Source organism: Lepidochelys olivacea, assembly GCF_965140295.1.
Source record: "Lepidochelys olivacea isolate rLepOli2 genome assembly, chromosome: 8".
Lineage (NCBI taxonomy): Eukaryota > Metazoa > Chordata > Testudines > Cheloniidae > Lepidochelys > Lepidochelys olivacea.
This window is the reverse complement of record NC_140418.1, coordinates 93,797,887-93,822,418: the sequence shown is the minus strand read 5'-3', so window position 1 is coordinate 93,822,418 and position 24,532 is coordinate 93,797,887. Positions and strand designations below refer to the sequence as shown.

Below are 24,532 nucleotides of genomic sequence, written 5' to 3'. Positions count from 1 at the left end.
TCCAGCCTCTTCCCTTCCAGCCCTCATTTTTATTATTCTGTAAACAAATAGTAAACAATGATAAAAAGGATATTCTTTTAAAAGTATGCTTTGATGGGAGTTCCATGCATGGTCTGTTTCTGGATTAGATCAAAACCTGTATTTGGAGTCATGCTTTCATACTGTATGCATTAGTTAGTACCTCAAACGTACTGCAGCATAAGAAGCATGTGATGGGGCAATAGCAAAGGTGACATTTTCTAGCAAACAGCATAACATACCACACAAACATACTGTAACTAATCTGTAAGCCATCTAAAGGATAAAAAATCAAAACCTCCTGCTCCTATGGTACAAGTATCTTTCAGACGAGTTAAAGGAGAATCTTCATATGCCTATACTGCTCACAGCCAATGACACTTAGTTGCAAAGTTCTGATTCCACCTACACATCAACCAGTGGAACACAAATTACAGTTTGCTTAAAGGTTCAATAACCTACAACCTCTGCCTTCAAACTCCCTCGTACACACCTCAAAATGTTAATAATAAACATAATTATAGCCTAATCTGTAGTGAAATTCCATAGTGTCTGTGCATCACCCCATGCTTTTTTACTATTAAACTTCAATTGAGAAACCATTGCACAGGGAAACACTTGTAGGTAGCACTACTCACATAATTGCCAGTGGAGAACCAGATGCAGAAAAGAGAGGAGGAGATAAAGTTTAAGTCTCCTTTGTTTGTAAACTCAATTCTGCAATGAACATAATCCACCTCCATTGGTGGTCAGCTCAAGGGAGGGAAATCCAGGCTGACACAGGAAATGTGGGGAACTCAGGCTGATCAAATCATGCTAAAATAGTATACACAAACCTTCATTTGAATTCCAAATAGCTGGTCAAATTGAATGTGCTGCTATGCCAGGCACATTTTAGCTCACATAAAGGACTGGGGAATGAGTATCGTTTATAGGAATTCCCACGTTGTGCACAGGCAAGGATACTGATGCTCAAACAAGAATCATGCTTGTATGATACTCATCACTTCTAAAATGCTATTTGTTACTCTTTTTTTAGATTTACATTCTTTGGGGCATGGATCCTCCACTGGATTTGGGCCCTACCAACATTTAAATCTTTAACAATAATGGTAAGTTCTAAAAGTTCCTGTCCTCTTATCAGGGAGTAAAAAGCATTACTATGGGAATGAAGCAACCAGTTACATACAAAGTGGACAGTGCAAAAACATCCTCTAGGCCGAAATTTGTTTGCATGAACTATTTGCCAAATACACGCGAACAATTAATGCAGTCACAAAAATCAAGATTAATTCACAAAATTCACCAAGAGGAAAAAAAAAAAGGGCGCAATTCATCAGATGATTTATTTTTAATGACCCATATGACCAGCTCTAAATTAGAGAAATTCTTCAAGAATAACCTTATCCCCTTTCAGAGAAAACCTGGGTTGAAATTTGACAAGACTTGCCACCATGGTTCCTCAGTTTAGGTGGTATATGATTTCTTCCTTTGTTCATAGTCTCATCAGAGAATATACCTGAAGCACCAGCTCTTTGTGCTACTCTACAGACCATCCCTTCTGCCCCCATACTTGGTTAAACATTTTGCAACCCTCTGATGAAAGGGGCTGTGGCAGTACAAAGTCTATGGAGTGTTAATTATTGTTTCTTGGCGCTAAGAAACCAGTGTGTTCATTAGCATGAGGCCCCTCAGTAGAGAACAAGAGGATCTTGATTCTGTTCTCTCTCTCTCTCTCTCCAACCATCTGTAACTAAAAATAATTGCTTCGAGTTCTTTGAAGTTCAATCTGCACCAACAATCACTCTGACCTATTATTTCTTTTTATCCTTATCCTTCTCTCCCACAAAAAAAAACAAAAAAACAAAAAAACACAACCTTTGTCAAACCTTCGCTATCATAAGCCTTACTTAATAAGGTACCTGTTTTACTAAAATCCTTCCAATCCATAAAACGGGGGTTTGCATTGCAACCCAATGAAAAAAAACCCCACAAAACATTGTCATGCTGCTTTTGATCGCTTTTCCCCCCATTTCATTCTCCATATTCCAAAATCCTTCAGATGTTCTGTTACAATGCTTGTCAGTTCAGAGACCACCAAAGACAGTGCAGATCACATATGAATAAGCTTTCTGTGAAAAATTCAGTCAGGAGAGCTGGAAACCTGCATGTGCAAAGTCTCAAGCTTTGCTCTTCCTCCTTCTCCTCTTCATTCCTTTGTTGTTAATCTATTATCTGGGTTATTCATCTCCTGGTTTACATTTTGTTTAGTTTTACAGCATAGCAAATCCAGCTCAAACGATCAATTTTCATTGTTTCAGAGAAACAGGGAATTTAGAGAAGGAAAAAGACCATTCACCTGCCAATGCAAGATTTATTCCTTACAGTACATACAATATTTTCTCCAGTCTGGCTATTAAATTTCCCTGTGATGTGGCTCACACTGTCCTCTTCCCTGGCATGATGCTGCCCACATGCAAACCAAAGTTGAAATTACTTTTCTCAGTGGCACACCTCATTACAAACACACATTTGATTTCCTTCCTTCTATCACACTTAGGGGGTCGTCTACACTACAGAGTTAGGCTGGCTTAACTATACCACAAAGGGCTGTGGTTATAGGTTATACCCAGCGCCATATAATTAAACCAACCTAAACCCCCAGTGTAGACACTGCTATGGCAATGGAAGAATTCTTCTATTGGCCGAGCTACCACCTCTCGGAGATGTGGATTTACTATAGTGATGGAAGAACCCCTTCTGTCACTGCAGCATCTACACTACAGCCGTGCAGTTGCAGTGCTCTGGCTGTACTGCTGTAGCATTTCTAGTGTAGACCTACCCATACCTTGCATACTTCAAAACTGACTCTCATTTTGTTTTGTTTTTTGCCCAAGTTTCTTATAATTTCACATTTTTGCCAGTAGGGAGGAGATCTGTTGGATGGGTCGTGGGGAAAGCTGCACAGGTGGCGGCTGGGTCCAGGAATTAGAAGGTTTGGGGAGGAAATTATTAAAGAGATTCATCTTATGACATAGTGCCAGCTTTCTAAAGAGTCCCTGATCTGCTTACAGTAGAGATATGTTTGTAGAAGATTACAATTTAGAGATGCTCCCTCATAAAGTACAGTATTATGAGCATAGGAATTTGGCGATGGGCCCTGGAGACGGAGGATCTACATTTTAAATAGAATGACAAATTATTTTATTTTTTTATTGTTAGTAGCAAGACTTTGTATTGCACTTTATTGGGAAAATGTGACTTCCCCTATGGGATTGTGGTATAGTAAAATATGGATTGTCCTTGTAGTGAAATTTTTTTTTTTACAACGAGTGTGTACATAAGAGAAGAATAAAGAGAGGATGGGTATTTAGAAATTTGGTCACCCTTTTTAGCGTATTCAGAAGAGGCTCCCCAACCAGCAAGCCAGAATCTTTAGCCAGATTCTTTGAGTGGTAACCTGTACCTGAACAAGTAATGTACAATGTAGAATGTTAAATGTTTTATTGCCAGGCCTATTCCACACTAGAATTTTATATCAGTATAATTAGGTCTTTGAGGGGTTTGAAAAATCCACATCCCTGAGAGGTGTAACTATACCAACCTAATCCCCACTGGAGACAGTGCTAGGATGAATTGACGGAACAATTCTGTTGACCTAGCTAAAGCCTCTCAGGGAGGCAGATTACCTATGCCTACAGGAGAATCACTCCTGTCGGTGTAGGTAGCGTGTACATTGAAATGCTACAGCAGCACCTCTATAGTATTTTAAGGAGAGACAAGCCCTACATTTACTATTTTAAACTTTTTATTAAGATATCTCTTCTCTCTTTTCTGGAAGTCTTCTCAGTCTGAAGAGGTCATTAACTTGTAGATTACTTCCTTTTCCAGCTCATTAATGAAGAGGTTAAATAAGACTGGCCCGAACGCCTCTCCCTGTAAACCCCACCAGACGCCTCTTCTCAATGCAATTCTCTGCGAACCATCAGTCTGCTTTTGCTTACAGTCTCTTAACCTGATCTCATACTGCTATCCTAGCTAAACGGATTTGTCAAGTTGATTTCATGAAACAATATCAAGTACTTTACAATATATGTTATAATTTGTAGCAGAAGAGAATATAAGTGTGTGATTGTTTTTAAAAGAAATATTCTTTCTTAGCAGGATTTATTCTTCATAAACCCATGTTGCTTATTGAACTTAGTTCCATTAGCTTCTATAAATTCAGTGGTTTAATCTCCTTTATTTTACTCATGATTGAAGTTACTTTTCAAATAGGTAACTGCTAGGAACGCTCTACCTTCCTTTTTAAAAAAATGTATAGGATATTTGCTTCTCTTCCATCTTCCAATAATTACATACTTTTTACTACATACGTGTGTGTGTGTGGGGGAGTATTTTTGTTCCGTTTTAGTTTTTGTGACACAGTAGCTGTCAGGAGTCCTTCCCCACTCTGAACTCTAGGGTACAGATGTGGGGACCTGCATGAAAGACCCCCTAAGCTTATTTCTACCAGCTTAGGTTAAAATTTCCCCAAGGCACAAAGTCTTTGCCCTTGGATTAGGTAAACACTGCCACCACCACCAAGTGATTTAACAAGCAATCAGGGAAAGGACCACTTGGAGTTCCTATTTCCCCAAAATATCCCCCAAGCCCTTACACCACCTTTCCTGGGGAGGCTTGAGAATAAACAAGATGAGTATAGACCAGCCTTGGATTTTTATGACCCAAAAAACCCTATCAGATTCTTAAAAAACAGAACTTTATTAGAAGAACAAAAAAAGATAAGAGAACAACTCTGTAAGATCAGAATGGAAGATAATCTTACAGGCAGTCAGATTCAAAACAGACAATCCCTCTAGGCAAAACCTTAAGTTACAAAAAGACACAAAAACAGGAATACACATTTCCTCCAGCACAGTGAATTTCACAAGCCAAAACAAAGAAAACCTAATGCATTTTCTAGCTAGATTACTTACTTACTTTACAGGAGTTGGAGGGCTTGCATCCTTGATCGGCTCCTGGTAAAGATATCATACAGACAGACAAAAGCCTTTCCCCCGCCTCCAGATTCGAAAGTATCTTGCCCCCTCATTGGTCATTTTGGGTCAGGTGTCAGCCAGGTTACCTGAGCTTCTTAACCCTTTACAGGTAAAGGGACTTTGCCTCTGGCCAGGAGGGATTTTATAGCACTCTATACAGAAAGGTGGTTACCCTTCCCTTTATATTTATGACAGTAGCTTTGGTAAAGAATTCCCTTAAAGTGAAGTTTACTGCTCTGCAGATGGCCAGCATAACATCTATGCATCATTTAGGATTTATCTAATCTTGGGAGTGGGGGGAGGTATATTTTTAAATCAAGTTAGCTAAATTAAACTAGTTTAACTCAATTGAAACTACCACTTACCACTAATGTAGACAAAGGCTAACATGTTTAGCTCTTCCCTTGGCTTTATCTTGATCAGTTTAGATGTGTGAAAGTACAATTGCTTTGTCTTGGCTGGAGTTTTAGAATGTGTGAATTAGATCAAGCTAGGTAACTCGATCTAACATTACACCTCTAAATTCTAGTCTAGACAAGGCTCTTGTACAGGTGGCCCACTGCAAAGCTGTAAATTCAACCTCTCATGCCCTGTGAATGCATATTATCCAGACTTGCTCATCTCCTATTGGTCTTTTTCCTGGTCTGCATGTATATTTTTTAAATGATTTCAGCGTCTATGGGTTATCATTAAATTCACCTCCCTCCTCCATTTATTAACAAAGCTACTCTCCCTCTAGAACTTATTTTCTCCTGATATACTGTATTTCTAGAAAAGCTTCTCATCCTCCTTTTTGCTGATGTTAACTCTCCCTTGCTGCCCTTATCTTACCTTTGTGAGTCTCACCTGACTGTATATTGCTATGTCACGACCTTGTCTATTTCCAATACAATATTTTTAACCTCAGGTGTCTGAACAGCCCCTCTTTAAGCCATTCAGGCTGTTGACTGGTCCTTCCATTCATTGCCCCCTGCTAGTTACATTTCTTAATTCTCCAAAATGTAGCTTCTTGAAATCTAACACACTTGCTGTTGGTGCATTCTGTAAACCCACTCCTTCCCAGGCTGAATTAATGCAGCTTTTATCTCTAGTTTTCATTTCCCTCTTTTTTCGTGGTTGAGCAAGCCACATCTTGTACAATTTCCCCAGCTGTATCTACAAAGGCACTGAACTCGATACAGATATGGCATATTCCGTCATAGCTATTAACCCATTATCTTGTAAGTGGCTTCTCTATCACTTGCTTCAGGGATCCGTCTCATCATTTCACTGAGCTTTTGTCTCCCCACTCCACCCCTCTTTAGGCTGATAAATGGGATGCAATATATAGTTTTTTAATAATTACTTACACAATGTTGGAAAACCCACTGTGCTTAGCAAACAAGTTAATTGAGCCTATAGTGGAATCAAATGTAAATATAAACACAAAAGAAGTGAATGGGAGTACGAAGACTTTAAAACGCTGGGATGAGAACCCTGGTAACTACAGCAGTAGTCATCTAAGCCAGGTGAGTCTTACGTGTTGTTTCCCTAAGCAGTATGCACAATATTAGCTTTTTATTTTTTTTCCTGATAGCTGCTCTAATTTGGATAAAAGCCTTCAGTTTGGGAGCGTCTCTGGTGTACAGTGAAGAGAAGCAATGAAGACAAGACCTTGAAATGAAAGGATGGCTGGCTATCTACATCACAACAGCGAATCTCTAGCACGTACTTTGGGGATAGGGAAGCTACAGCCAGATTACATTACTGTCGGATGTTCATTTAAAAACCGCTTGTCCTCTTTGGCCTATTGCAATCTCGATAGCTTTCAACAAGTAACTACTCTGCTGATTGTAAAGAAATAATGCCTCAGTTCCTTTGGTGACCTTTTTAAACTTCAGCAGTGTGGCTAATGCTTGGCTCTAGTTCAAATAGGCTTGTAGCATCTATCCTCTCTATTCCTTTCAGAGTTTCTGTACACTTCCTCTCTTGATCTCCTCCCCTCCCTGCTCAAAGGATACAGCCCTAGCTTCTGTACATTTTTGAATATTTATAATGATGCCTCGCCGAGCAGGGTCACCTGTCCTTATGATGATGCATTAACTGAGCCCATTAACTTGACACAAAAATGCAGACAGTTTTGGACTTCGCAAACACTCAGGCAGAGACAGGTTATCCAATATAGATTTACTGCTTAGTGAGTGCAAGATATACCCCTTGAAGTCTTGATGGGCATCAGCCTATCCTCCAGCAATTACGGATACCAATTAGCACCTACACCTTCCATAAGAGATAGCAACAATGTAATCAATTGACTATTCCTCCAATCAGCGGCTTAGCTAAGTAGGAGTCTTTTTTTTTTTTTAAATGAGAGCTTGCTTTCAAATCAGTCAGGAACAGTTCTACTGCACTGAATAGTGCACAAAACCAGGGTCCTCAATGGATGCTCTTCCAGTCTATAATCTGGGCCCAGATACCCAACTGCAATGGGTGAAGTTCTCTCAGTTCTATTCCAGTACCTAATGCTGAACAAAAATGATTTACTCTACAGTTCATCCAGCTCATTGCTAAGTATAGGGGTGCCATCCCTGATGAAGGCCAGCCTGTCCTTGACCCGTGTGCGTGGGTACAATGGAAAAATAGAGTGAACAGTGATATCCACATCCCCTGTACTCCCCTTGCAAGAACCAGGGCCAATATCTGTTTCAGGAGAACATGGGAAATGTTTTGGCTGGTTATCATGTCCTTATTGTTAAATAGCACACCAATGTAAAGAACACTCTTGAATACTGCAGAGCCAATGTCTTAATCACTCCGTTTCTGAAGGAAGATGCTCACGTTCGAACACAGTTATGGAGTTTGGGAATTTAGCTGAATATCTGATGATGCCAGCTGCAAACTGTGAAACTGCTCAGGTACACCAGCATTGAAGATGTGTTCCATTTGTATTTCAATACGTAATAGAGCAAACTGCATGTAATAAGCTTAACACTAAAATACCAGGGGTTATTTAAAGGTCATGCCCAAGATCTTGTACCTCAGGATAAAGGAACCTCATGCACTCTAGTGGCAAGCTTCTGAATCATTCAGATCTAAAGGCTGGGAACCTGCAGGGCCATTTTCCCATGGACTTTAGTATAAAGAATACTAATAAACCGCAGTAAGAGGCTGACTGTGTTCTACCACCATTTCACAAACGCCACTTTTCCCACTGCACAAATACGATCTTGAAATCTCTCTTTAAAAAAATTGTGCCATAAAGCAGAAATCCCTTAGGGTCCCTTTATTTATCCATACCATGTTCACGATCATCTGAGCAATTTACAAAAAACTCCGTGAAGCCAGAATGTTAGGCACCTAGGCACTTTAGAAAAATCCCTCCAGGTGCCTTCCTGCATCTTAAGGCACCTAACTACCTTCAAAAATCTGACCTGAGTGCTTAACAATCTTCTGTAAGGTAGAGGAGTGCCCCTTTTAAAGATAGGTAACTGGTGCACAAAGAGGGTAAATGCCCAAGGTCACACAGGGAAGTCTGTGATGGAAGTAGGAATCCAGGTCTCTCAAATCCTAGATTAGTGCCCAGCCCACTCAACCACCCTTATAGCTGTAATACATCTGTCCACACCCAGCTTTTTTCTCCTCTTGGGGATTGAGTGTTTGCCCTACAGCACACCAAGGCCATGTCAGCTTGAGGGAGAGATATTAGTTTCAGAACCTAAATTGAGGGTGAGTCTGTACTTAAACCGCTTCAGCACTTCAGTGTAGACTCTCACAACAGTGACTGAAGGGATTCTCCTGACACTATATCCTCCTCCCCAAGAGGTAGTAGCTAGGTTGATGGAAGAATTCTTCTGTCAACCTCACACTGGAGTTAGCTTGGCATAGCTACATTTCTCTGGGGTGTGGATTTTCACACTCCTGACAGACATGCTATGCCAGTGTAAGTTTTCAGTGTACACCAGCCCTCAGATCCCCGGCATACTAAAAGTACTGCACTGCTACTACATCCCAAGGCTGGCCCTATTTTATTTGATCTTAAAATTTTCTAAGCCATTCCCCTTGCTACAGTTGAGAGAGAGTGAGTTTTGTCACTAGTAAGCTACTGAAATTTCATACTTTAGGACATCAAAGCATGAATGATGTCTTTAAAATATTTCTTTTAATAAGATAAAGTGGAAAAAATTGAAAGAACATTATCCCTTCAGGTCATTGGATACCAAATTCTGCAAAAACAAAAAACCTCTCTCTTTTGGCTGTGGGTCAATGCTGCAGACAGACACCACATATTTTCTTAAGGACATGTCAAAGCATTTTATATCCATGATTTAAAGTCGGAGTGGCTAACACGCAAATGTGAGACAAAGGAAATCCTACACTGAATTTTGTGAAGGTATGCTTTGGGAAAATGCATCCTAATGCAGAAGGATTTAAATTTCCACTGAGCTTCTTTACCAGCTATTTTGCTGTGTGATATTAAATGGTTGTAAACTGGAACAGCACAATGATACATGGTCTCTAAAGAGAATTTTAGGTTACTCCACTGACTTCCTTAAACTAGTCTCTAGTCTGCCAAGATGCTTGCTTCCAAGGACAGCGTTTGAAGTTCTAATGCCAATTGTAAAGTCAGCATCATGTTCCTTGTGTTGAGAGACTATTTTCCAAATCCACAGTGTTGACATTTGCTCCTGAAGCAGGTGAAAACAATCCATGCTATTCCCATTAGATTAAAAAGCAGAAATATCTTGTGGAGTCATGGCCATATTGTTGGCCAAGTTAAACAGCCAACGTAAAAGCTTGTGGGGTGACAAGGTCTGATATTACTATATGTATCACCGCTGCAGACAGGAACTGCTCTGTATGGAATACAAGGCTCCAAGGCTCATCTCAGCAACACAGCATGTCTGTGTGTGCGTGCTCGTTTTTGTGCACATGGAGAGGGAGTATGGTCTGGTGAATACTGCAACAGAATGGGACTTGAGGCACCTGGCTCCGCCATTGCCCAGTATGTGATGTTGGCCATGTCACTTCCCCCCAGCTCTGTGTCCCTGTTTCCTTCTCCCCCTCTTTGTCTTGTCTACTTAGGTTGTAAATCTTGGTGGCAGGAACTGTCTATTCATATGTGTTTGTACAGGATAGAGCAATGGGGCCCCAATCTCAGCGGTGTCCACGGGGCACTGCCATAATATTAACAGGTATCGTTGCACACACCTCATCTGTGCATGTAACACCCGACGTGTGCATGCACAGTGGTTATTTCTACGCAAACATGGCCACTTGGGCACCTAACTGACCAAGTAAATGCACAAATACCCAACCTGCACATGCACAGTGGGTACTTAAGGGTCTTTTATATCTTTGCCTTGCCACAGGAGGTCACCAAGCAAAAACACCTGTTGGTAGATGTTTTAAAAAGGGAAGGGCAATATGCCTGATGGGCCAATGGCCATTATAGAATGAAAAGAAAAACAAGACACACCTTGGCTTGGCTGGAGCCTGGAAATCTCATGTCAACGTAAAATGGATTAAATCAAGCTGTGTCTGGAGCTGTTTGCTCCCTGCAGTTCCTTAGAGCTCTCTGCAGCCTCTCTCGTTCTATGTGCCACCCATGCTGGACTGACACCTCATAATTGACTGTAATCCAATCAGCAGAGAGAGCGGATTTTAGCTGAGTTTTTCTAATTCACCATTCGTACTGAACTTTCACTTTCAGCATGCACATACATATCCCACCCTCTTATGCAATATGTAACAGCAACTGTAATGTGCAATTATAATATGGGCTGATAACACAATTAATCCAAACTTCAAAATGTATTCGATAAACTCCTTCACAAGCCTCTCTGATTACTCTAAATGTGTACATTCATGCTGCCACATCTTACCTAACAGTTATCAATCTCCTTTTCTGCAATATCAGAATGAGTTATAATGAATCTGCCAGTTGCAGATGGTACAGAAAACCAGGGTACCTTATTCTCTTTAAAAGCAAATCCTGCACAAACTCACTCATCCTCTCCCAAAAAGAAAGGAGCATTTGTTTATGTAATGTGAACATAAAATTGATTCAGTCCACTGTTTGTGGCTACAACAATATGGACAAACCTCATGCTCCAAGGCATGGGCTGATCATCTACAGTTGTTGGGAAAGAATTTTTCTTCCATGTGCATTTCTGCCCAAATGGGCAGAAGCTCCAGGGGATTTCTTTTTTTTTAAGCATTCCTCCAAAGTGTCAGACGTAGGACACTTCTGGATCAGATGGACCAATGACTCAATGCAGTAAGGCAAATTCTATATTCTTATCTATCCTATTAGATTACTCAGATGGCTCCCCAAGTCTTTGCCTCTCTAACAAACATTACCAGCATGGCTGAAAGATCTATTCACTGGCCCCTAAATAATCCTTTTGAGTTTGATTTTAACACAACATTCTCATTCTGAACCTCATTTTCCTAGTCCATGGGTCTGATATGGCACCAGTGGTTAGAACTTTCTCTCAGACTGCTGTGATTTTTAAATGGGGGATTTTCACACTCATGCTAGGTCATTTATCTAATTGTATTTGAAAGGTTTAGGTTATCAGCACTCTACTGAGCAAACAGCAGACAGCTCGTACACTTGGAGGGGCTTTGTTCCCTTATTTTTCACACACAGATTTCAATAAAATTCTTAACTCCCCAAGATAGCACATTATAGGTCTGGGTACTGTGACAGGGTCGGGCCAGATGGCTATAGGAGAGTAATTTTTTTTTGGTGGATTTTATTGTATTTTGTATTTTATTAAATACAGTTACACAAAGGAGGAGCCCATTTATTCATTTTCCTCACTGCGCAGTCTGGCATTTGGATTGGTGATCTTGATAGCAAGCTGAGCTGTTTGCTCTACAATTACTTTGCGGTTCTTGGAGGAAAAATTGTGAGCAATCTAAGCACAAGAAGACTTGTTACTCATCATCAGCACCTATATTAGCCCCATGCTAAGTAGGTCCCTTTTTCCTGGGTAAGGTAACAGGGAAGGTTCGAGAACAATCAGGAACCTTCTGGAGACAATTAAGACAGGCTGATTAGAACACCTGCAGCCAATCAAGAAGGTGCTAGAATCAAGTAAGGAAGGCTAATCAGGGCACCTGGGTTTTAAAAAGGAGCTCACTTCAGTTTGTGGTGTGCGTGTGAGGAGCTGGGAGCAAGAGGCACTAGGAGCTGAGAGTGAGAACGCGGACTGTTGGAGGACTGAGGTGTACAAGTATCATCAGACACCAGGAGGAAGGTCCTGTGCTGAGGATAAAGAAGGTGTTGGGAGGAGGCCATGGGGAAGTAGCCCAGGGAGTTGAAGCTGTCACACAGCTGTTCCAGGAGGCACTCTAGACAGCTGCATTCCACAGGGCCCTGGGCTCGAACCCAGAGTAGAGGGCGGGCCCGGGTTCCCCCCAAATCCTCCCAACTCCTGGTCAGACACAGGAGGAGTTGACCTGGACTGTGAGTTCAGAAAAAAGGCCAGGCTGAGGGCTGCCGTGAAGCTCCAAGGCGAGCAAATCCGCCAATAAGTGCGAGACCCACCAAGGTAGAGCAGGAACTTTGTCACAATACCAATCACAACTCACAACATTTAGGTATCTAGAAGGTGAGATTATCTACCATAAGGATTATACCAGTAACTGGGTTTTGCTAGTATTTCAGCTCAGTGTCATCATTTATGTATCTCTCTCTCTCTCTCAAAGGAATGAGCATATGGAATAGGGATGACAGGCAAGGCTAGTGATGCATATAGCAAAATGATATTAAGAGACAAATAGATTTTGTGTTAAGGGGGCGGGGACAGACTGACAAAACAGGACAGTGTGGTTGAAATAAATCAACAGGGAACAGATGTGTGGGACCAAATGGCCTTTTCCTTTATAGTACAGCAATTTGTTATTTCCTTATGTCTCCAGAACCCACCCAACAGCACAGCATTAAAAATGCAAGGCCCAATCTGATGTGTAGCAGGCTGATGTGTTTGGAGAGGTGCAACCATTCTATTGACATATGTCCTTCTGCCCACAGAGCGAGGTTGTGGGACAGGGCAATGCTCTCTCCCCATCCTCTGCTGCCCCCGAAACTGCTGAGACCCACTCTTTTTTCAGTGTTCAACCTATATTTTATTCCAAAACTCCTCCACCAACACCACCACAGTGCACCACCACAATGTTTAATCCCTGCTTCTTTCAGTCCCTCTTTACTATGGCCCTGGGAGGAAAAGAGATCTTGAGAGCTTTTTCAGTCTGAACTCAGCTAGCCTTGTTCCTGTTGTCATTCATTCATTTGTCAGTATTCCTTCCCTCATACCACTTCCTTCCTGGTTTTTATCAGGTTAACCAGCGGAGGACTAATTAGTTCTGTAGCCCCCCCCCCCCTCCCTCTTCTGATTAGCTAATTGCTCAATCAGCCATCACTGGGAAAATTAATTCAGACTACAGTGATCAGAGTGCTGACCCACCTGTCAGGACTCGGCATTCTGTTGCAACTGAAACATTTACCGGCCAAGGGGTATCACATGTAGCATATAATAAATTAATCCTATTTTGAGTAGTAAGAGGAACAGAAGCTGCACCTCACATTGGCCGCCCACAGAGGGGCAGGAAGGGAGAGTGCCTAGATGATGAGAACAGGCCAGTTATCGTACTGATTCTGTTTGACACTAAGAGCATTTCAGGAATTTATCTGATGCAGCTTGGGGCCAGATATTACCCATGGTTTTCAGTACAGCTGCTTGGGACTTTTCTATCAAAATAATTTTTCAACAGAAATTAAGAGTTTTCACAAAATCAAAATTCTTATTTCATATGAAGTTGGTTTGACCCAAATTGGAACATTTCAATTTGTTGAACTGCATTGAAATATTTCATTTAGAGTCTGTTCAGTATTAATCTGTATCAGCCGTGGTGCTCATGTCCCATACTCCCCTATAGGCTGGGCTCCTTTGCCAGATTACATCTCCCAGGATGTACCCTGGTCTCCCTTCTGACTGAGCCACATGGTGCAACATGAGAGTCACATGATTGAGTGCAGTTGTTAAAGAACAGGCCCTTTTTTGGAAAAATGTTTGAAAAATTTCAGCCAGCTCTATACCTGACCATGGAACTCCACTGACTGTCTTACATGTCTGAGTGGGAGAAAAGAATTAACCCAGGGGTCCTTGACTGTCAGAGGGCTCCAATCACCCATGATGCTCAGGGACTAGTGAGATCACACCTAGTGCTCTCTCTGCACACCTCCATCTCTACGCCTTCCTATGCATGCAGTGCAAAGAGCCTGGCTCTTCTTGGAAGCAACCTGGTATTACGTGTTCTCATCCAGTTGTTGATGTTTGGATCCTACAATCCTGCTCATGGTGGTCTTCAGCCTTAAAAATAAAAGGAATGAAAGGAAGTGAGTTTCAGCACAAGCCCACTGTCTGAGAGCAGGAGGGAAAGAGATGGATCACCTAAAAGATGGGGTTTCTTCACTAAGTTTGTCAGAGGACACACAGGTAATTTGCTGCTCTGCTTTCACTAGTTGGGCCTGCTGCAACCAAATGTGATTTCTACAGAGCAAGGCGAAGGTCTGATCTTGCAGAACATGGAGACACCGAACACGTTCTGTGGCACAGTCAAACCTTGAAATACCAACTTAGCAGCCTACGAAAACAACTTCTGAAAGCTTCTCAAACAGCAGCCAAACAGGTTTGTACTGCTATAGGAACATCCTAATTTGCATGAAATGTAAACACACACATAAAAAAAGTCATCCTGTTTGTTCTGACACTGTTCTGAAAATAGCCCACGTTCTCTCAGTCACTCTCACTCTCTGAACCTGCAGCACAGTCTTGAAATGGCTGCAGCAAAAAAAGCAGAACGCCGGATGGAAGCCTAACACAATCCACTGTGACAAGAGTCTTCCAAACTGTTGTTGGGGACCATTCAAGCGGCAAAACATTAAATGTTTCTATTATTTAGTGCATGCAGCTGGTTAAACTGAACAACATAGCAGGCTAATGGGAACATGGGAATAACTGGGTCAGCCAAAGAAGGTGTGAACCCAAAATTAAAAAAACCCAGCAGGAAGCCACCAGATTTGCATGTATTATGAATGCAAACTTTGCTTTTCTTCTTCTAATATCAAGTGTAGATTTAGGAAGAAATGGTCTGTGTTATCTCCATTTAAGGGTTATTAAGGGAATTTCATCCAGCCCAAAGGATCTGTGCAAAACCCACCACGCCAGTTAAGCCCCCAAGATCCCCTGTGCAAGGGAAGGTAGGAAGTCCAGGAAGAGTGGTTGTGCAGAGAGGAATGCCTGCATGCCCTATGTAATGCCAACAGACCCCGGTCATCAGCAGGCGGGATTGAACCGGGGGCCTCTGGAGCTTAGTGCATGAGTGTCTACCGGATGAGCTAAAAGCCAACTAACTCTTAGCTAAGGCTGTAGAGCAGACTCATTTAACTCTCTAAGTGGTCTTGGTGCTACTAGATGGGACAGAACACCACACCCCCCGCTCACTGTGAAGGGGGACTCTGTGTAAGCTACCTGTAGGCCAAGGTGGAGGGAAGTCAGGGGAGGATCCACAGATCCAGCATCCCAAGCCCCTGATATAGAGCATGTTGAAGGCAATGGCTGGTTTTGAAGGCCATAGGAAATAAGGACTGCAGAATTATTGCTGGAGTTTAGTGCAGGAGTGGCGGAATTGAAGCACCCTGAAACTGCTAAACATTTCACACGTCTACATAACTGTTTTTATAGTCTTTGGAAAGTGATACTTCCAGGGGGATTTGCATCCATCCCACATTTCCTCCACAGGGCCTTGTTTTTGGCCAGAACCGTTCAGTGTTTAGGACTATTTCCAAAAACCTAAATCTCTTGTGCTGTTTTGTGAAGCTAGCAAAGCATCCTGTTGCTGCCATGTCTCACCTTCAGGGAGATTAGGAGGAAGGAGAGGAACACCACCACATATTGTAGGCTTAATGCCAGGAATATGCCCAACCTGGAGGTCAATTAGACTTCAGAATAGTCTCAAAGGAAGTGGGTGAACGCTGCAGTGCTTGAGTCACTTGGAATGGGACTGGACAAAGCCTTAAACAACATATGGAACTGGCAAGGGGATGGAGAACAGCAGATGACCTAGTAAGTCTTTCCATTTGTAATTTCTCAGATTTTATGATTCTTTATACACTGAACGCACTGCCTGAGTAATGCAGTCCCCACTGACCTGCAGACTTCCAGGGTTCTGATACTACTCAGTCCTTTTAGAGCTCTTCAACAGAGCAGATGTAATTTCTTTTACACATATTTTACTCCCTCTCTCTTCTGGTAAAATAAAGTTATGCCCCAAAAGATTCTCCATTCTGTTATACAGTAATTCTAGTGTAGTTTGTTCCTCACCTGACTGAAGGCGATCTATTTATAGCCAACATTTCTTCTTGGGTTGCAAGTACAGTTATGAGGAGAACAGAAGTTCTGTTTTGAGAAGGATTTTGAGATTTCAAAATTCGGCTTCATTCTGACTAAAACAAAAACTGAAAATTTTGAAATTCTCCACAAAGGAAAAATTCCAGAAAAAAATAATTTTGGGTTGATTGAAATGTTTTGCTTTGACAAAACCAAAATATTTTATTTCAATTTTCACTTTATTTTGTATTATTATATAAAATGAGAACATTTAAACAAAAAATCATTTCAAAACAAAATATTAGAACATTTCACTCCAAAAATGTCAAAACATCCTCTTTCACCACTGTTGGAACTTTTTTCCTGCTGATTTTCTTCTGAACCCAGATACCAGCATAATTTGGATTTTGAAATTAGTGTTTTGATTTCAATGGAATATGGTTCTGTTGAGTTTTCTCCAACCAGTTATAGCTGCATGTTAGCTAATATTGTCACTCAGGTCAATGTGTTGACATACAACTGCCTTCTAAATGACACAGATTGGCATTTGCATGGTGTTCAACCCTTCTTTTTGAAAAGGGAAGCCTTTTGAGATTAATTCTCATACCATTCACTTCACACAATGGGAGAACATTTTCCAGTTCATTATTTTTCCAGTCCATTGTGTATTTTCTGATTATATGTGTCTGCTAAGGTAAGCAAATAAGATGTGAAAGACCTATTTCTGCTAAATCAAATGTATGACAAAGCTTCTTTTCATCTTTTTTTCTCTGTAAAGGTTGCCTACTTACCACATGAGACGTAATGGCCTTGAGCCTCAAGTTTTAAAGTGTTGGAGAAAATAAGAGCTTAACATTCACAGTCAGAAAACTACCAAGAGAAACGAAGTCTCATGCTGCCTCTGCTCTGAGCCTGAGCGAGGAAAACTTGTAATTCTAATATGGGAGACTATAACTAGACACTTCTTGTTGCTTTTTAAAAAATAGGAATAATTCCAAAGTAAATTGATTATGAAGCCAATAGCTGGTGTTATCTTAATAGGATACCCAATCCCTCATATGGATGCTCAGAAACACAAAGGCTCATAAATTTTAGAGCTGGTTAGAAAACAGATTTTTCATCCTGAAAACAATTTGAGATTAAAAAAAAAATCCAAATCAAGACAAAAAAAAAACAAACCAAAAACTAAATGAAATTTGAAAACAAAATATTTGGGGTCAAAAATGTTTCCTAAAAATAAATCTGAAATGTTTCATTTTGATTTCGACCCTTTTACTTTATTTTATATTAAAAATAACTTTGAAACAAAAAGTCATTTTGAAACGAGAAACCCAAACCTCTCATTTAAAAAATGTTGACATTTCTCCCCCTAATATCTTTTAAAAAACATTTAATTGAAATCAAAATAATTTCACACACACAATATATTGGTTTAATGGAAAAGTCATTTTCCCATGGAAAACTAGGTGAACATTTTTTGACCCACTCTAATCAATACCCGATGTGCTGAGTCCTTTGGAAAATCTGGCCCCAGTTACATCTACTGAGCTGAAAATTCCAGCCTCCCGCCTGCATACTTAGACTTGAATTGCACTCGCCAGCATTGCAGCGATTTTCAAAGGTGCTCAGCATTGGCTTTATTCTGCCCCTACTCATGTCAATGGGAGTTTTACCAACAACTTCAATGACAGTAAACCCACACCGAGTGCTCCTCAAGTTCCCACCCTGTGAATGTGCGCCTATATTTGGGTATATGCCTTCTCCTTTTATATCTGAAAGTGAGAGGCTATAATCAAAACTCTGTGGAGAAAAGAAACTCCAGTCTGAACCCTCTGATTCATCCTTACGTTCAGTCCTCCCAGAGACTGCAAAATATGAAAGCAGTGCAATTAAAAAGTAAGTTGAAGCAGAAGTAGAGAGGGCGTGAAACAGGTGAGAGAGCAAATTGAACTGCATTTGGCATACTGATAAATATGCATGAGCCAATTGCAACCAACCTCAGTGCTCAGTAAAACAAAGCAGTCATGCAGTGAATTCCCATTAGAAGTGGCCTATGCTGTATTAAGAAAGTGGATGCTTAGAGTCATAGACTGGCATTGAGTCACACCCACTGACAGTTCCACAGTGCAAAATGAGGATGTTAGCTGGAGATGGAAAAGATCATTTGCGCTCTAATGTATTTCAATAGGAAAGGACAGCAGCTAGGTTATGAGCTACATGATTTATAGAAGGCATATAATAGAAGAGAAAAAACTTCCGGAAGATCTAATACATGGATATAACAATGAGGTAACAACATGAGGAGAGGATGGACTAACCATTTCCATTTGGACTATATGCACTGTGTACTTTTGACGAGACCTTCTAAACTGGAATTTGTGTTCTAACTGTCTAGAAGCCTGAGGCTCTTTTGATTCTTTGCAAGTTAAATAACGTAATATTAGTGAGCGAAATGAATAGAAATTTTATAGCTATGGATAAAATTTATTATAATTGTACATAAATGTTAATGCATTAGCTTGTTAAGGATAAACATTTGTATAATTTAAATGATTATATTTCCTTCTTGAGTATGTTAGTGACAAAAACAGAAAGGTTTTCTTAAAAAAAAAAAAAAAAAAAAAAGAAAAGGATAAAGAATAGGGTATCTTAAGACCACAGACTCCATCCCAGGAGCACAACACACATTAAACTGATGCTACATTTGATTTGAGCCAAAAGGCCAAGAAGTAATGTTATGGCTCATAATGTTTTAATACATTACAAGGTACAGATTCTATTTATGTGTTTAAAAAATATTTATCATTGCAATGGATATGCCGAGAGGAAACTATCATCTATACACACAACTACCCCCAGATTTAAACTAGAAACAAGTCCACCTACTATGTGGAATAAATTTTAAAACGACACTGGACATTTTCTTGAACTCGGAATTACTGGCAGTCAAGATGCTATGCCAGAAAGACTGACAAATCCGGAAAGTGAGCAGGATCCTAAATAAGTGGATAGATAACAGAAGAAACTATTTATTGTCCCTGATCGCAGGGGCTTTAGCACTGCTCAGGGTTAGCTGACTTTCACTTCATTCAACATTTACAAAACATATTGTTAACGGAGAGAGTCCCTATACAAATATAAGAGTTACTGACAAATAAGTTATTACAATCTCTTTCAAATGAAGTCTGAAACCTCAAAAATCTGCTGCTGCTCTTGCATACTTTCTTTATTATTCATAGAGTACTTTTCCTGGGCAGCTTGGAGAGCTCAGCACTGTACCCACAAGGCTACCATTTTTCTGGTTTAAAATATTCTTATTCATCCCAGAATTCATTAAGTTATCACAGAGGTGCAGCTTTCTAGGGCATTTGACACTGTCCTGAGGTAGCAAGTGTACAGGGGCATGTGATCTAGGAATGGGAAACATCAGTAGAATTAAGCTCTGCCTGTTAGTGTGCGTATGTTTACTCGCATGCAAAGTATCAAGGATACAAGCTTTCATCCCTCAGATCTCTTCTTCAGAAAGCAGTATTTCTTCAAGCACTTCTCAGAACTCTTTGGAAATGGGAAGCCATAGAAACTTGCACATCATGGTTTAAAAAAAGGGAGTGAAGAGTGAGGCGGCAACCATTTGCTGATGATGCAACAATATCAAGTACAGTAAGGGTATGAGGAGCTTCAGATGGACCTAACAAAACTAAGTAAAGGGGCAGCAGCATAGTGACATGCAAATCTTGATGTTGAAAAATGCAAGGTAAGGCTTACTGAAAGCAATAATATAAAGCACTCCTGAATATTTCTGGGTTGCAATTTAACCATAACCTCTCAGGAAAAGGAGCTCAGTGTCCTGGACAACTAATTAAAAAACTTCTACTCATGGCGCAGTGATGGCTAAAAAGTAAACAAAAACATTACACTTCAAAAAGAATGGGACAGAAAAGAATACTGAAAATATGATGCAATTATATAAATGAACAGTAGACCCACACCTCGAATACCATGCTTACTACTGCTGAAGGAAGTGTAGTAGAATTAGGAGAAGTCCATAGACGGAGGAAATTAGAGGTGAGGAAGGGCTTTTGTATGAAGCAAGATTGGAATTGTTGGGTTTGGAGAGCAGAAGAATAAAAGGGGACATCACAGAAGTAAGTGAAATAAAGAATGGTTAAATTGGGTGTTCTTAGTTACCTTCTGTCATAATCCAAGAACAAGGAGACATACAATGAATGGCAGTGAATTTAAACGGATAAAGAACCACTTTTAAAAAATAACCCCTATGCAGTTAACCTATGGAACTCATTTTGCAAAGTTCTGTCACCAACAGGACCAAGCCCAATGACCCAGACACAAAGCTCCAACTGAGATCTACTCTCACAGAAGAGGGGACTGGCAATGTAGCTGTATGCCACCTTTACATTCCCCCTCCCTATGCTGGTCCCTAGGGCTGCTGTGTCTCAGTGGGCCCTAAGCACAAGTTAGAGCAGTCTTAAGGTTGCTTATCCCACCAGTTATGGGCTCCTAGGGACAATTATGCTGGCTGGGCATTGTATCCCATCTCTAGCACATCTCTTTTACCAGAAAGGTGTTGGGTGCATGGAACCAGCTACACCAGGTTTACACCTTCCAGAGATTCCCATACACCAGGGGAATCCCTAGCCACCCACCTAAGGCACCTTTGTGGTCTCTCTGCCCAGCCTCAGTGGCACAAATGGACCATGGTTCTTACCCTAAGTGTCCAAAAGCTTAGGATACAAATATATAAGAGGTATGAATCCTCAAGCTTCAGAGCATAATCCTGTTAATAACTGATGGGAGTTCTGCCCCACAGGCAAGTTATTTCATAACTGGATATTACAGGAATTCTCTAAAGACCCTCCTCAGAAGCTTCTAGTATTGGCTTCTGTTGAGGAGAGGAAACCACACTAGTTGGTCCTATTGATCACTTCCTGTTCCTTTGCTTTCTTCTTTTGATAAGTAAATAGAAAAAATAAAAACTGTTAAACATATACAGTAACCATAACGTAAGATCACTGATATTACTTATCAGAGAATGTTCTATTCTTGTAAAAAGGTCTGCAGCAGGGGCCTTGCCCTTTGGCTGGAGAGCCTGAGGCTAAGCCAAGCCTGATTACAGGACAAGCCACATCTGTAAGCAGTCAGGTGATTCCTTTATAAAAGGAGCTGGGCTTAAGTGCTGACAGCGCCCAGCTGGGAGCTGGAGGGAGCTGCAATTAGATACCTGCGGCTGTACCGTGTCAGCTGACTCAATCTTGCAAGGCTCGGGCTACAGGGCTGTTTAAATTGTCATATAGAAGTTTGGGCTCGAGCTCTAGCCCGACCTCTGGGACCATCCCACCTTGCAGGTCCAAGAGCCCAGGCTCCAGGCCAAGCATCCACACTGCAACTGAACAGCTCCTTAGCCTGAGTCAGCTGCCATGGGCCAGCTGCGGGTTTTTAATTCCAGTGTAGACATACCTTGAGTCAAAAGGAGAGTCGGAGTAGGAAATGAAGCTCAGAGCAGGGAAGAAAGATTTCCAAAAGGTCCCTGAGTCAGGCTGAACCCAAGTACTGACTGAGGAAGAGCCCCAGAGAGGGAGGAAGGATTTGTTTTGCGTTAAAGACATTTGGGGATTTTTAGATCATGCTACTGTGACCCCGGAATGGGTAGACTAAAGACTGCCCTAGTCAGAGGGCTGTGTCGCTGGATGAGTGACTGGCACAGAAACCACCAGGGTGACCACTGGCAGGAGATGCTAGCCCTGTGAGAGAGCTGTGATACTCTGCCTGACCACAAGGGCATGCTTAGTGGTGAGTGGACTTGATTACAAGGTCATAAATTATCAATATGAAATATAAGCATAATTATTACTAACAGTCATTTTATAGTTTCCTAAATCCATCATATGCTACCCTGACACAGACACTTACAGCTACTATACATGTATGGAAAAAACCTGTATTATTCCTACTTATTTATAAGCTAAAACCCAGCCTAGAAGAAGCCACACACCAGGATCTGGCCAAATTTAGAATCTATGGACCTGATCCAACCACCACTGAAATGGTTTGGAGTCTTGCGATTTACTTTAGTGACAGTTGGATCAGATAGTATGCGTCCATTCATGCAGAAAGTTTAGCACAAACATATTGTCAAGAGAGGGATCCAATCACTAGAAAACGTACTATTGGAAGAAGTTCTGTATTGGCAGGGAGATGGATAAAATAACCAAATGCCTTTTCCTTTCAAAGGTCTTTTCCTTTTCTGATCTCCATTATTCATGTGACTTCAAGGATGTCTTGAATGCAGAAATGGAAAGGTAAACCTTACCCTCATGACAGAAAATGCAGCATCCCCTTGTTAACAGAAGGTGAAAATGTTAATGTAGTAGTAATTGTCCTACCGCACTGGAATCACCCCATGCTAGCACTGAATCAAAATATTTATATTTTCACTAATATGGCAAGAAAGGTGCTAAGATGATTGTCCTTTTTTGGCTCATGCTAATGAAAATTAATACTAATAAAATCAGAACAAAAATTATGAGTACAACAGAAAATTGCTAATGTGATGGGATAACTGGTCAGGAGAGGAAAATTGACGCAGTTATCCAGTACCTTTGTGTTCGCTCTCCTCAGCAACACTCACAGAGAAGAGCAAGATGGCGCCTATGTGCATAGGCGTTAAGCAGCTTAGCCCTGGTTGACACTTGAAAATTTTAGTGGTACAACTATTTCAGTTAGGAGTGTGTGTTTTTTTACCCCAAACATTTATCCTGGTAAAAGTCCTAGTGTGGATACAGTGATACCAGTATAAAGATGACTTATCCCAGTATAGACTATTCCTTTTCCCATATGGGAATAGCTATACCAGCATAAAGCACCTTTATACTGGTATCACTGTATCCACGCTAGGTGGGTTGTACCACTTTATATATGGGTACCTCTACATTTGATCTGGGAGGTGTGATTCCCAGCTCACAAAGATGTAACCACATTAGTTCTGCTTGAGGTAGTGCCTACAAATAGCAGTGTGTCCACAGGAAAACACTTGGTCTAGCTAGAATAACAATGCTGCCTGACCCCCCGGGGTAAGTAATCAGGTAGCTGTGGACACACCGCTATTTTTAGATGCTGGGAATCAGACCTCCCAGATCAAATGCAGATGTACTCTATACCAGTATAGTTAAAGCAGAACAACTCTCTAGTGCACACATGACTTTAGTTACCATAAAGCAAGTCAGCCTGCATAACAACACTACCTCAATGGATTGATCTGGTCTCCCACTCAGATACTAATAAATGGAGTTATTCTTTCGCTGAAATGCGAGAGGCCTGTGTTTTTGATTTTGGTATTGGGTTCAGTCCCATATGATGAGTATTGTATCTTATGTGTGCAGTTGTCTTTTGTCAATCTTGTTGCCACTCAGGGTGACCATCTTTTAAAAAGGCAAAATTGGGACACATGCAGGAGGCCCCTCCTTCCCAATGGCCCCACTCTCCCCCACTCCTCCTCTTCCCCCCAAGACACTGCCCTCGTCCAGGCCGGAAACTGGAGCTGCGCTATAGTAAAAGCTTCCCAGGGAGCCCAGGCCACTATGGAGAGCCCTGGACCCTCCACCTGCCCTGAGCAGGGAGGCCCGAGAGCAGCCCATAGCCCATGTCCCTGCCCCCAGAGGCATGTTGCCCAGGGCAGGTGGAGGGTCTGGGGGCTCCCTATAGCAGCCTGGCTCTGGCTTTTGGCCTGGCCAGGACCTCAGGGGGAGAAGGGGGCGGGGCCTCATGGCAAGCGGGGGCTACGGCCCACCTTAGCTCCCCTCTCCGGGAAGAGACTGGTGCTATCCCTGAGCCTCAGGCAGGTACAGAGTGGTGCCTCAGGGAATCCAGGACAAATGCTGTCCCAGAGTCATTTAGACTAGGACCGGGACTTAACTCTGCATTTCAGGACTGTCCCGCCCAATCTGAGATGGGTGATCACCCTACTCCCAATGTGTGTTCAACTCACTAGCCCACACTCCCTGTGGAGAATATTACAGTGTAAAATATATTTTCTTTTCTTACTTAAAGAAATATTGTGGATGTCATGATTTGAAACAG

At 41.4% G+C, this 24,532-nt stretch overlaps 1 protein-coding gene across 1 annotated transcript in view; it reads right to left on the bottom strand.

Moving 5' to 3' along the window:
• DAB1 (DAB adaptor protein 1) overlaps positions 1–24,532 on the bottom strand; it is a 685,851-nt gene that overhangs the window by 507,933 nt on the left and 153,386 nt on the right. The window lies entirely within an intron of this gene.